The sequence below is a fragment of the Lactuca saligna genome, chromosome 5 (genome assembly GCF_052625555.1).
Source record: "Lactuca saligna cultivar CGN05327 chromosome 5, ASM5262555v1, whole genome shotgun sequence".
Lineage (NCBI taxonomy): Eukaryota > Viridiplantae > Streptophyta > Magnoliopsida > Asterales > Asteraceae > Lactuca > Lactuca saligna.
The window spans coordinates 302,846,332-302,859,430 of record NC_136421.1 but is presented as its reverse complement, the minus strand read 5'-3'; positions in this window follow the sequence as shown (position 1 = coordinate 302,859,430).

The following is a 13,099-nucleotide window of genomic DNA, read 5'->3' as shown; positions in this document are numbered from 1 at the left end:
AAACACAGAAATAGGAAATACAGATAATCATATAGTTCTACCAATCAGTCATATACTAGCATATCACTATCTTATAACGAGGATACATAATCTAGTGGCCTGAGATTGGTTCCTTCGACCCACTGTACAGTGAGGAAAACTCACCTCTTAGTCTAAATGCAGTTTTAATAAATCCATGCTTCGACAACCGACTCTACTTGACTCCTAAATATCAAAACATTTCCCATTCTAAATTAATAATAATTTCCCCAAAATACCCTTGGTCAAAATTGGTCAAAATCAACAAAGCAGTCGAGTTAACTCAAGCCTTGTACGCGGGGCGTACTTCAGATGTACACGAGGCGTACTCGTGGTCCGAGGCATCGGGGTTCAACTTGTGTACGCACAGCAAACCATTTGGTAATGTTTCCTTCTTAACCACTTAAGAACTTAATATTTTGACTTTTTATGTGCAAATGCAAATCCAAGGCTAACATACCACTGAGAGTCATAAAGTTTCCAACTTTATGACTTTTCATGCCCATTAATAGCTTAATACAAACAATCCTAACTTCTTAACACCTAAAGACCTTCTAGAGCATGCATAGGGAAGAACTAAGCATCAAGATCGCATTTTTATGACTCAAGACCCCTCATTGGGTCTGAAAGGACGAGTTATTGATCAAGAGCATTCCATGCTCAAGAATCAAAAAGGTTGGGACCAAAAATGCCCTACATGAAGGAATATCTAGATCTATAAGAAAGGATGATCAAGCTAGGAGCTTTTTACCTCCTGAAGGTTTCTAGCAAGGTGAGAATCCCAAATCCAAACTCCTTCCAAGCCCCTATGTGTTTCTACCACCTTCTTCTTCTTTAAGAACACCACCAGAACACATAAATGGGTTCAATGTGAACTCTTCACACTTAGGGATAACTAGAGGGATGATTTTTAGGTGGAGGTTGATGAGGGTGAAGGGCTTGGGGCCATAAAGATGTTTAAATAGGGTCAAAACCCTAACTTTTAAGGTATAAAACCCTCGCATGTATGCCCTGCGTACGCGATGTACGCCCAACATACTAAGATCTTACATGTACGTCTTGCGTATGAAGCATATGCCCATCGTACTAATCCTCGACCAAAATTACCAAAATGCCACTATGGGCCATTTTGCAATCCTTATCATGCACAGGGGCCAAAATGCAATAGTTCTTCATACATAGGGCTAAAATTAAAATTACCTCATCATTAGGATGTTACAATTCTCACCTACTTGAATTAGACTTCGTCCTCGAAGTCCACTATTGTGAATAACTCTAGGTAATGCTCCCGCATCTCAGACTCAGGCTCCCAGGTCCACTCGAAGCCTCTCCGATGTTGCCATTGAACCTTTACCAAAGGTATCTCCTTGTTGCGTAGGACCTTCATCTTTCTCTCCACTACCGCTACCGGCCTCTCAATATAATCCAGATGCTCATCGACCTGAATATCATCCAAAGGGACCATTGCCTCATCATCTAACACATACTTCTGCAACTACGAAACATGGAAAGTATCGTGGATCTTATTGGGCTCACTCGGAAAATCCAACCGGTAGGCCACCCCGCCTACCTTGGCGATCACACGGAACGATCCAATTACCGGGGACCTAATTTCGCCCTTTTCTTAAAGTGTATCACACCCTTCTAGGGTGATACCTTTAGTACCACCATATCACCGACCTGGAACTCCAACTCAGATCGACACCGGTCGGCATAGCTCTTCTGCCGACTCTATGCTATCTGCAATCTCTGTCTGATCTGTTGGATGAGATCTGTGGTCTAGAAGACTACCTCAGTCCTTCCCATGACTCTGTGACCAGCCTCCCCTAACAAACTAGGGTACGACATCTCCAACCATATAGAAGCTCGAAAGGTGGCGCACCAATGCTAGAGTGACAACTCTTGTTGTAGGAGAACTCTGCAAGAGGTGGGTAGGAATCCCAAGTCCCACCAAAATCTATGACATAATCCCACAAAATATCCTCAAGTGTCTCGATGGTCCACTGACTCTGGCCGTCAGTCTGCAAATGATAAAAAGTGCTGAAATGCAGCCTCGTATCTGGTTCCTCGTGGAACTTCTGCCGGAATCGTGAAGTGAACTGAACATCTGGGTCTGATATGATGGAAACTGGGACCCCATGACTAGCAACAATATCACGAACATACACATCAGCCAATTTCTAGGCCAGGGAGCTCTTTCGGATGGCCAAAAAGTGGGCACTCTTAGTCAACCGGTCCATGATAACCCAGATAGTATCATAGCGCTTGGCAGTCCTTGGTAGTTGGGTGATAAAATCCATGGTGATATGTTATCGCTTCCACATGGGAACTTCCAAAGGCTGTAGCTTTCCATGCGGCCTCTGGTGCTCAGCATTGACCATCCTACAAGCCAAGCACCTCTCAATATACCAAGTTATCTCCCTCTTCATACACGTCAACCAGTAACTTAGTCTCAAATCTCGATACATCTTGGTAACTCCCGGGTGTTTCGAAAAGCGAGACTTATTTTCATCTACCAAAACTGTCTATCTGACCCCACCAGAAACCGGAACCCATACCCAACCACACTTGGTCAACAATTCCTGACTATCGGTGACAAATCTGTCGATCTCACCCATAATCCTCTCCTGTTTCCAGCTCTCCTTCTTTACTCCTTCTGTGTATGCCCCTATGATCAAATCCACAAGTGGAGAATCAATGGATATCCGCATACACATACCCCCAGCCAAAGATCCAACTGACTTGCTGCTCAAAGCATCCACGACTAAGTTCGTTTTACTCGGATGGTAAAGGATCTCGCAGTCATAATCTTTGACCACGTCAAGCCACCTGTGTTGTCTCATGTTCAGGTTCATTTGGTCTATAAGATATCACAAACTCTTATGATCCATGTAAATAGTACACCGGACCCCATACAAGTAGTGCTGCCAAAGCTTGAGAGCAAACACTACTAACCACAAATCCAGATCATAAGTAGGGTATCGTGCCTCATGCGGCTTCAGCTGCCGAGAAGCATATGCAATCACTCTCCCCCTGTGCATAAGAACCACCCCTAAACTAGTGATGGATGTATCACAAAAAATACAACGAAATCCTCAGCACCTTCCGGAAGGGTCAACACTAGGGCCTTACATAACCTCTGTTGCAGTGTCTCAAACTTCGTCTGCTGCTTAGGGACCCATCGGAAATCCATGCCCTTCCTCGTCAAACAAGTGAGGGGTACAACAATCTTGGAGAAATCTTGGATAAACCTTCGATAATATCTTGCTAAACCCAAGAAACTCCTAATCTATAAGGGAGACTTTGGAACCTCCCACTACATCACGACCTCAATCTTGGCCGGAGCGAACAAAATCCCGTTTTGGTTTATGAGATGCCCCAGGAACTGGACCTCTCGTAACCAAAACTCACACTTTGATAACTTGCCATACAATCGTTCTCGCCTCAACACTCCCAAAAGCTCTCAAAGGTGCTCCTCATGTTGCTCTCTGGTTTTGGAATACACCAAGATATCATCAATAAAAACAATAGCTGGTCAATCAAGCATCAGTCTGCACACCAGATTCATCAAGTCCATAAACACCGCATGCGTATTGGTGGGCCCATATAGAATCACCACGAACTCGTTTTGACTATAACGAGTCTAAAACACTGTCTTCACCATGTCCTCCTCTCTAACCCTCACCTGATGGTACCCCGACCTCAGATCGATCTTGAAGAACCAAGACACACCATGCAACTGATCAAAGAGGTCATCAATCTACGGAAGGGGATAATGGTTCTTCACTGTCATCTTGTTCAACTCCCGGTAATCAATGCACATCTAGTGTGAACCATCCTTCTTCTTGACGAACAATATTGGTGCTCCGTGCGGTGAACTGCTCAGTCAAATGAACTGCTTGCCTAACAACTCCTGAAGATGAGAGGACAACTCTTGCATCTCAGGCGGTGCCAACATAGTATGGTTCCTTGGCAATCAGAGCCGCACCTAGCACTAAGTCAATCCTGAACTCAACATGCCTCTTGGGAGGCACACCGGGTAACTCTTTGGGAAAAATATCAGAAAACTCCCTAACAACTGGCACATCTGAAACAGGTGTCTGCTCCTTAACTGTGTATCAACCACACAGGAAAGATAATCCATACAACCATGTCAAATATACTGTCGAGCCCTGGCCGCCGAACAAAACCCTGGCCCAATCCTGGTACTCTCTCCATAGAGTACTAGTTCTCCCCCACTTGGGGTTCAAACTACCACTCACTACCCTTACATACAATAATAACACCAACCCTTCTCAACCAATCCATTCATATTATCACGTATACATCCCCCATGGAGATAGGAATCAAATCAACTGGATAAGGCACCCCGAAGATCTCCAATACACAACCTTGATACACTCTGGATGCAGAAATCACATGTTCGTTGGTAATAGAAACCCGCAACGGACACTCGAACTCGCCAAGGATTATATCGAAATCCCTACTAAAAGACTGAGATACAAAGAACCGACTAACACCTGAGTCGAATAACACAGGAGCAGGCAAAGAATTCATTAAGAATGTACCTATCAAAAACATAAACATAAGCATACCATAAAATAATTAACAAAGTGATAAATTGAACATACCAGTAACGATGGTTGGCGTTGCCCTAGCCTTCTATGCCGTGAGCTGAAAAGTGCAACCTCAAGGCCTGACGCCCATTGGTGATCCTCAAAGTAACTATCATTGGAGCCTGAGTAGGTCTCACAGTGAGAAAAGGACAGTTTGTCTTAATATGGCCAACCTGCTCACAATGATAACAGATCCTTGTGGTCGGTGCGGGAACCTGTTGGTGATAGTTAGTGCCCATACTTGTCATATTTGTGGCACCCAAAAGAAGATCGACAAGAACCCTCATGAACCTTTTCATACATGACACAAGTGTTTCCCCTCTGACTCCCAACTCTCACATCAACGACCTTGAACCGCTTCGTTGCAGGTTGTGTCTGCACCAAAGCCTACCTCTGCTCCCTCACCTGGAGCTACAACTTAATATCCCGATTCTTAGTGGCCTCCTGTAGATCCATAAGTGTACCATAACAATGAGTAGACACAAACTGTTAGATGTCCATCTTGAGCATGCTCAAGTATTAGGTCATCTAAGCTTGCTCAGAAGCAGCAAACTCAGGAAAAAATATTGCTCTATTAGTAAACATGTTGGTGATCTTCGTCACTGACTCGATCCCCATACTCAAGTCCAGATACTCCTGGTCTAATCTCTCCCTCTCAACCAATGGAAAATATCTCGTGTGAAACATCTCAAAGAACTGCTCCCGTGAAACAACATCCATCTACTCCAGAGTGTAAGAGATAGTAACCAACTTCCACCAATCCTTTGCCCCTAACCGGATAAGGTTCAAGGCACAGTTCACCTTCTGGTCAGCTAGGAAGGAGCATGTAAAGAAACATACATCAACATCGGACAACCACCTCATAGCAATTATCAGATCTTGAACCCCATTGAACACCGGGGGCTTTGTATTGTCGAAGTCCTGTTACTGGAAGCTCTTTCTCCATGAACCCCAACGGCCACAACGGTCGTGGTAGTGGTCATCAAAGTACTCAATCAGAGTGGTCTTGATAGACCCAAACAACTCCAGTATCTGTCCCCGGATGACAGTCACAACCTCAATAGAAATCAATGCCCTAATCTCATGGATCCACAGCCTATCCTGGCCACTTGCTCCAACTCCGGATCCAGATCCCCTCGTGAACACCATACTGAAAATAAACCATAAAATATCAGATAAGGCACATTTCACACCATATGAGCTATTATAAATAACGAAACCCTAGGGTTTGTGACTTCCATATTACGTGTACATGTCTTGTGTTTCCGATAGTATGGGCCCATACTACCTTCCACACCTACCCGTATTTGTCTCAAAAGATCATCACAAACAACCCTAAAAGCACACACTAGAATACGCATACACCATATTCTCACTCCCTATAGAAAGGCTAGATATTCCTCAACTGGTCGGCTGCTTAGACATAATTGATGGGTTTTAGCCATAAGAACTTTCCTATGTGTGCATGCAAAACCCTAATGCTTGGATCTAGGATTTCTAATCAAACATGATTTGAATCCAAGACTTCTAATGACTATTTAGGTGTAATAACAATATTGAAACAGATCTACAATCATACCTTTGGATTCCTTGTTGATCTTGTTGTCTTGGAGCTTCTAGAGTCACAATTGTCACTCCTCTAATCGCTTACAAACACCAAATAGCAGGGAGGATGATTTGGGAGAGAGAAGAGGGGAGGAATTCGGCCAGAGTCCCTCTACTTTAGATGGATACCAAATTCTCTATCTCATAGGGTCTATTTATACTTGTAGACTCCTTAAGGGTTACAGCTTAAACCCTAATTGGATAACTTAGACTTTAAGTTAATCCATATCCTTACTTTAGATATCCTTTGGATGATTTTGGCTTATCCAAGCCCTAGAAATCATCCAACCTATCTTCCATAAGGATTTATAGTCTAAAGTGTAACTATCAAGCAATTGACAGTTTATTCCCTCTTATTTAATTAATCTCTTTAAGTCACCAAATTAATTCCAATTAATTCTATGACTTATATTAATCAAATAACAATATATTATTCTTTATATTATTCTCATAATATACTAATAATATTTACTCTCTCTCTTAATAAATCATCCTATCAAGTTGCTATGGTGAAGGCAACCCAAAAGGACCATGCACAATCGGGTCAAATACTTGCCTAATATAGTTGCAGCCTTAGACATTATTCCAACAGTCTCCCACTTGGATAAGTCTAGTAACTATATGTGTAGGTACATTCCGATTTGCAATCGTAGCTCTCAAAGACGCTGTCAAACTTTGATCTAATCAATCTTATCCTTTAGATAAGGGATCGTACAGTCCTTTGTTAGATATCATGCTGACAATATTATGGAATAGTTGGTCTAGCATTTGGTTTCTCGATCTCCGATTTATTTGACATAGAACTTAATCGAACACATCAATTCAGTTCTGACCGGGCCCGACACATAAGTCAAATCAAATCATCGAGCGGCTGAGATATCACTTTTCCCTTCTTAGGATAAAAGTTACAGATAAACTTCGACTTATATGCATTTACTTATTCATTAACCAACTACACACAACAATGTGTTTTATAACATCGAGTTACCAATGCGTTTTCGCATTATCAATGTACAATCAATTAACCAATAACAAACCATATATCTAGGTTTTAAGACTATATGATATTATCGTCTTGCGATCACCCATTTACTATCACATTCCATAAGGTGATTCCAGCAAGCGTGGGTTTGTTCCAATGCTCAAACCTAGTTCATAAGAACTCATGAACGTTACAACAATCTTTTGCTATGTCTAACACCATTTAGACACTCTACATACCTATTCATGACAATCTTCATTCATATCTACTTCCAACATATGAACGATTGTGGACTATTTGATCAATTCGATTATTCTTAATAAACTCAATTATTCTGGAAGTCAAAACATGCAAAGTGAAACAATAGTTAAACAATTAACATATGACAGTAACATTACTTATAAATAAAACTCCTTTATTTAATCATCAAATGTTAATTACATTTATCTATTACACGTTTCTAATACTATCTAATCTATGCTAATATCATCCTTCAGCCCAATACTCCTAGCATGCTGCAAATGCTTAACCCTACTCAGTCCCTTCGTAAGCGGATCTGCTGGGTTATCTTCCGACGATATTCTCCTCACTACGAGTTGTCCTTCTTCTACATGATGTCTAATGAAGTGATATTTTCTGTCGATATGTCGTGATCTACCATGATCTCTCGGTTCCTTGGTCAAGGCAACCGCTCCCTCATTATCACAGAAAATTTCCATGGGCTCCTTTATGGCAGGTACAACTCCAAGATCACCGATGAAGTTCTTTAGCCATATTGTCTCCTTCGACGCTTCGCTCGCTGCGATGTACTCTGATTCGCACGTTGAATCAGCTACGGTTTCCTGCTTGGAACTCTTCCAAGTTACTGCTCCTCCATTCAGGGTAAAGACCCAGTCCGACTGCGAACGGTAGTTGTCCCTGTCGGTCTGAAAACTGGCATCACTATACCCTCGCACCTTCAAGTCATCACTCCCTCCAAGGACTAAGAACCATTCCTTCGTCCTCCGAAGGTACTTAAGGATATTCTTCACCGCAACCCAATGGGCTCTGCCTAGATTCCCTTGATATCTACTAACCATGCTCAAAGCAAAGACTACATCAGGGCGAGTACAAGTCATAGCGTACATGATTGAGCCAACTGCGGAAGCGTATGGAACTCGGCTTATTTCAGCTATCTCGGCTTCAATACTCGGACTTTGAGTCTTACTCAACTTGGCATTGTTTTGTATTGGTAATTCTCCCTTTTTTGAGTTTTCCATAATAAAACGTTTTAGTACCTTCTCTAAGTAAGTGTTCTGACTAAGTCCTATTAGTCTCTTACTTCTTTCTCTTACTATCCTTATTCCCAAAATGTAGGAAGCCTCTCCGGGGTCCTTCATAGTGAAGCACTTCCCGAGCCAGGACTTAACCTCCTGCAGAGTCGGGACGTCGTTTCCTATGAGTAATATGTCATCGACATATAGAACGAGAAAGCTTACTACACTCCCACTGGCTTTGACATATACACACGATTCATCTTCACTTCGTACAAATCCAAACTCTTTAACTTTCTCATCGAAGCAAAGATTCCACCTACGAGACGCTTGCTTTAGTCCATAAATGGACTTCTCAAGCTTACACACTCTATTCGGATGCTTCGGATCCACAAACCCTTCTAGCTGAGCCATGTAAACATCCTCAGCCAACTTCCCGTTAAGGAAAACGGTCTTGACATCCATTTGCCAAATCTCACAATCATGAAATGCGGAAATAGCTAGCATCACTCTAATAGATTTTATCTTCGCAACTGGTGAGAAGGTCTCTTCATAGTCAACTCTGGGAGTTTGAGTAAAGCCCTTCGCAACTAATCGGTCTTCTTCTTGAAGATCCATTTGCACCCAACGGTCTTACGTCCGGGCACATTATCAACCAAATTCCAAACTTGGTTATCATACATGGATTGGATCTCGCTATCTACTGCCTCTTTCCATTTCGCAGACTCCGGGCCTGCCATGGCTTCCTTATAGCTATTAGGTTCATCAAGGTTTATTAGTGTACTATCACTAATATACGTGTCCCCTTCGGTAGTAATATGAAAACCATACAACTGGGGTTGAAACCTAACTCTTTCGAAACGTCTAAGAGGTAATGATATGTCAATTGGTTCAACCGGAGTTTCCTCCTCGGTTTGAGCGCCAGCGGTAGAGGTTCCTTCATCCATCGACTCTTGAATCTCTTCAAGATCGATTTGCCTCCCACTGTCTCCTTGGCCTATAAGTTCTCGCTCTCGGAAAACTCCTCTCCTCGCAACAAAGACAACATTATCTTTCGGTCTATAGAAGAGATATCCAAAGGATTTCTGCGGGTAGCCGATGAAAATACATCGCTCACTACGAGGTTCGAGTTTGTCGTGAGTATCTCGTCTTACGAAAGCCTCGCAACCCCAAACCTTGATATGTGCTAACGAAGGAGCTTTCCCCGTCCACATCTCGTGAGGTGTTTTGGCAACCTTCTTAGTAGGGACTCGGTTAAGGATATGGGCGGCAATCTCTAAGGCATACCCCCAAAAAGAGATAGATAGCAAAGCACGACTCATCATAGAGCGAACCATGTCCAACAAAGTTCGATTATGCCTTTCTGCCACACCATTCGATTGTGGTGTCCTAGGTGGCGTCAATTGTGAAACTATTCCACACTCCTTGAGATAATCGTGGAATTCAAGACTTAGGTACTCTCCTCCTCCATCGGATCGAAGCATCTTGATCTTCCTGCCCAATTGATTCTCCACTTCATTCTTAAACTCTTTAAACTTTTCAAAAGTTTCTGACTTTTGTTTGATTAAGTAGATATACCCATATCTACTATAGTCATCGGTAAAAGTCACGTAGAAGCGGTTACCATCCTTCGTGGTAGATCTAAACGATCCACACACATCGGTATGTATGAGGTCCAATAGACCCTCACCCCTTTCACACGTACCAGGGAAGGGTGACTTAGTCATCTTTCCAAGTAAACAAGACTCGCATGTGTCATCTTCCCTAAGGTCGAATGACTCCAACACTCCATCCTTTTGGAGTTGGGATATGCGTTTCTTGTTGACATGTCCAAGACGACAATGCCATAAGGATGCCTTATCCATACTATTGGAAGAATCCAAGTACAAAACATCATTTCCTAAGTTATCAACAATCATAACAGTTTCATAAATTCCATTACATGGTATAGCTTCAAAGTAAAAGACACTATTTAGATAAGCTAAAATAGAACCATTCTCATTATTAAAAGAAAACCTTGTCTAAACAAACCATGAAAAGAAATGATGTTTCTAGCCATTTCTGGCGAATAGCAACAATTGTTCAAATCTAAAGATAAACTATTCTTAAGCACTAAAGAATACACTCCAATCTTGGTCACAGGCGACGATCTTCTGTTCCTCATGATTAGATTTATTCTTCCATGCTCCACGTCTCTACTTCTTCTTAGTCCCTGCACATTAGAACAAATGTGATAACCACAACCGGTATCAAGAACCCAAGAAGTATTGTGGGAACCATTAGATTTAATTGTATATATACCTGCGAAAGATGGCTTGATCTTTCCTTCCTTGATGGCTTGCAGGTATTCCGGGTAGCTTCTCTTCCAATGTCCTATCTTGTGGCAGTGGTGGCACTCTGCCTCCTTCGGATTAGAGTAGGGCTTAGCGGGATCAACTTTGGTCCCACTAGAAGAGGCACCATCTCGGGCTTTCACCTTGCGATGGTTCTTTGACGAAGCCTTCCTCTTCTTTCCTTTTCCTTGTCCTATTGCCAAGACAGGAGCAGCGGGCGGATTGGGAGTTGGTGCAACAGACTTGTCCTTGAAGTTGCTCTCAGCGACCCTCAAGAGACCTTGGAGTTTGCTTAGGGTGACCTCTTCTTTGTTCATGTGATAGGTCATCCTAAATTGATTGTAGCTCGGAGGCAAAGAGTGAAGCACCATGTCGATCGCCAAGTCTTCCCCAAAGTTAACATTTAACTTGCGAAGGCGGTCGACATACCTTTGCATCTTTTGCAAGTGCACGGTAAGAGATTCTCCATGACCCATCTTAGCGGAAATCATGTTCGTGAAAATCTCATAATGCTCTTGTCTCGCGTTTTGATGGTATCGCTCCAATAAGTCTTGATGCATTTCGTACGGATACGTGACCTCGTAGAACTTTTGGAATTTGGAGTTCATGGTCGCGATCATGATGCAATGCACTTTCGTTGCATCACGCTCGTGAGTTTCGAAAGCGGTGATTTCGGCGGGAGTAGCGATTTTGGGGTTGATTTTCTCGAGCTTCTCATCGAGGACATACTCCTTATCCTCATAGCGAGCAATTGTGCGAATGTATCTTATCCATTCGCTAAAGTTCGTTCCATCAAAGGTGACCTTTTGACAAAGGCTCATCAAAGTGAAAGAACTTGCAGCAGCATTGTTAGCGTTCGACATCTACAAATAGAAAGGACAAAGATAGATTAGAGTATGAATCCCTAATTATCACCCAATAAGAAGAATTAGGGCTAGGATCCAACAACAATATTTACACATTAGAAAAGGGATGCCGTAATCTAATATGCAAACAATTTGAAGGTAAGTGAATGACGATTCACTAATTCTCCACCATGAAAAACATAACTTTAAGTCCTAAATGTATTAAGAATTCCTAGGTTCGGATGAGATTCATTGAAACTTTTCAATGGCATGTTTAAATCTCGATATGCCCCTCTTGTTTGTGATTGGGATACCGAGGATCACAAAACGGGTGTGAATTACCATGCAAATTCACATGGTGCCTTCATTGTAACGATCACCTATTCGATGTGCCGGTAAACCACACACGCTCCATCGAACTATGACAAACAATGAATCACCCTTTGCCACCTTCACTTAGAACCAATTAGTGTGCCGGTAAACCACACACGCTCCACTAACTTCTTAGCAAGGTGCAAAGTGTAATTTCATGGGATTGCATCAATTCACTTTTCCTAAAGTAACTAAGATTGGGAATTTAAAAAAAAAAAATATGTAGTTACTTTGTATTTCTTATTATACTTTTAATGCGAGGATGAGGTTGCCCTATCCTACCCGTTCGGCTAACGACCCTCCACCAATCAAGCGAGCGGTGGGTGTGAGTGTACACCCATTAAGCGTCATTTTATAGGCCGCAACCTTATACCCACCTTATAGACCGGCTTCGTGAATGAGGCCTACTAACGGTAAGACTAGCATTTAAGTTATACATATATTAATCTTGTAATATTATATTAGTATAAGGTTGTATTTTAAACTTGTAAAATTCTAGGGTTTGAAATTTAAATTGTCTAAATTAAACTTTTAATCACAAAACATAAATTTCAAAACTTGAGGACAAGTTTTAAACATTTAAAACATAAAGGATCAAATAACAAATAATCTAAATCACATAATTATCTATATTTGATTAATAATTATCATATAAGGAAATCAAATATTTTATTAATCGGATTAGGGTTGATCTAATATGATTAAGGTAAGTTTCCATAAGATAAATATGAAAAAAAATCCCGTTTTTGGCTAATCCTGACGCTCGGACTCGCCGAGTACACAAAGGGACTCACCGAGTCAGGCCTACTCGCCGAGTCCACTTTGGAACTCGCCGAGTCCATGACTCAGAAACATAAAAATCGAATTTTTTCAGTTTAGTTTCATACAATCAAGCAATAATTCAATGAAAACCAAGCTAGTCTCTGATACCATTGATGGGTTTTAGCCATAAGAACTTTCCTATGTGCGCATGCAAAACCCTAATGCTTGGATCTAGGCTTTCTAATCAAACATGCTTTGAATCCAAGACTTCTAATGACTATTTAGGTGTAATAACAATATTGAAACAGATCTA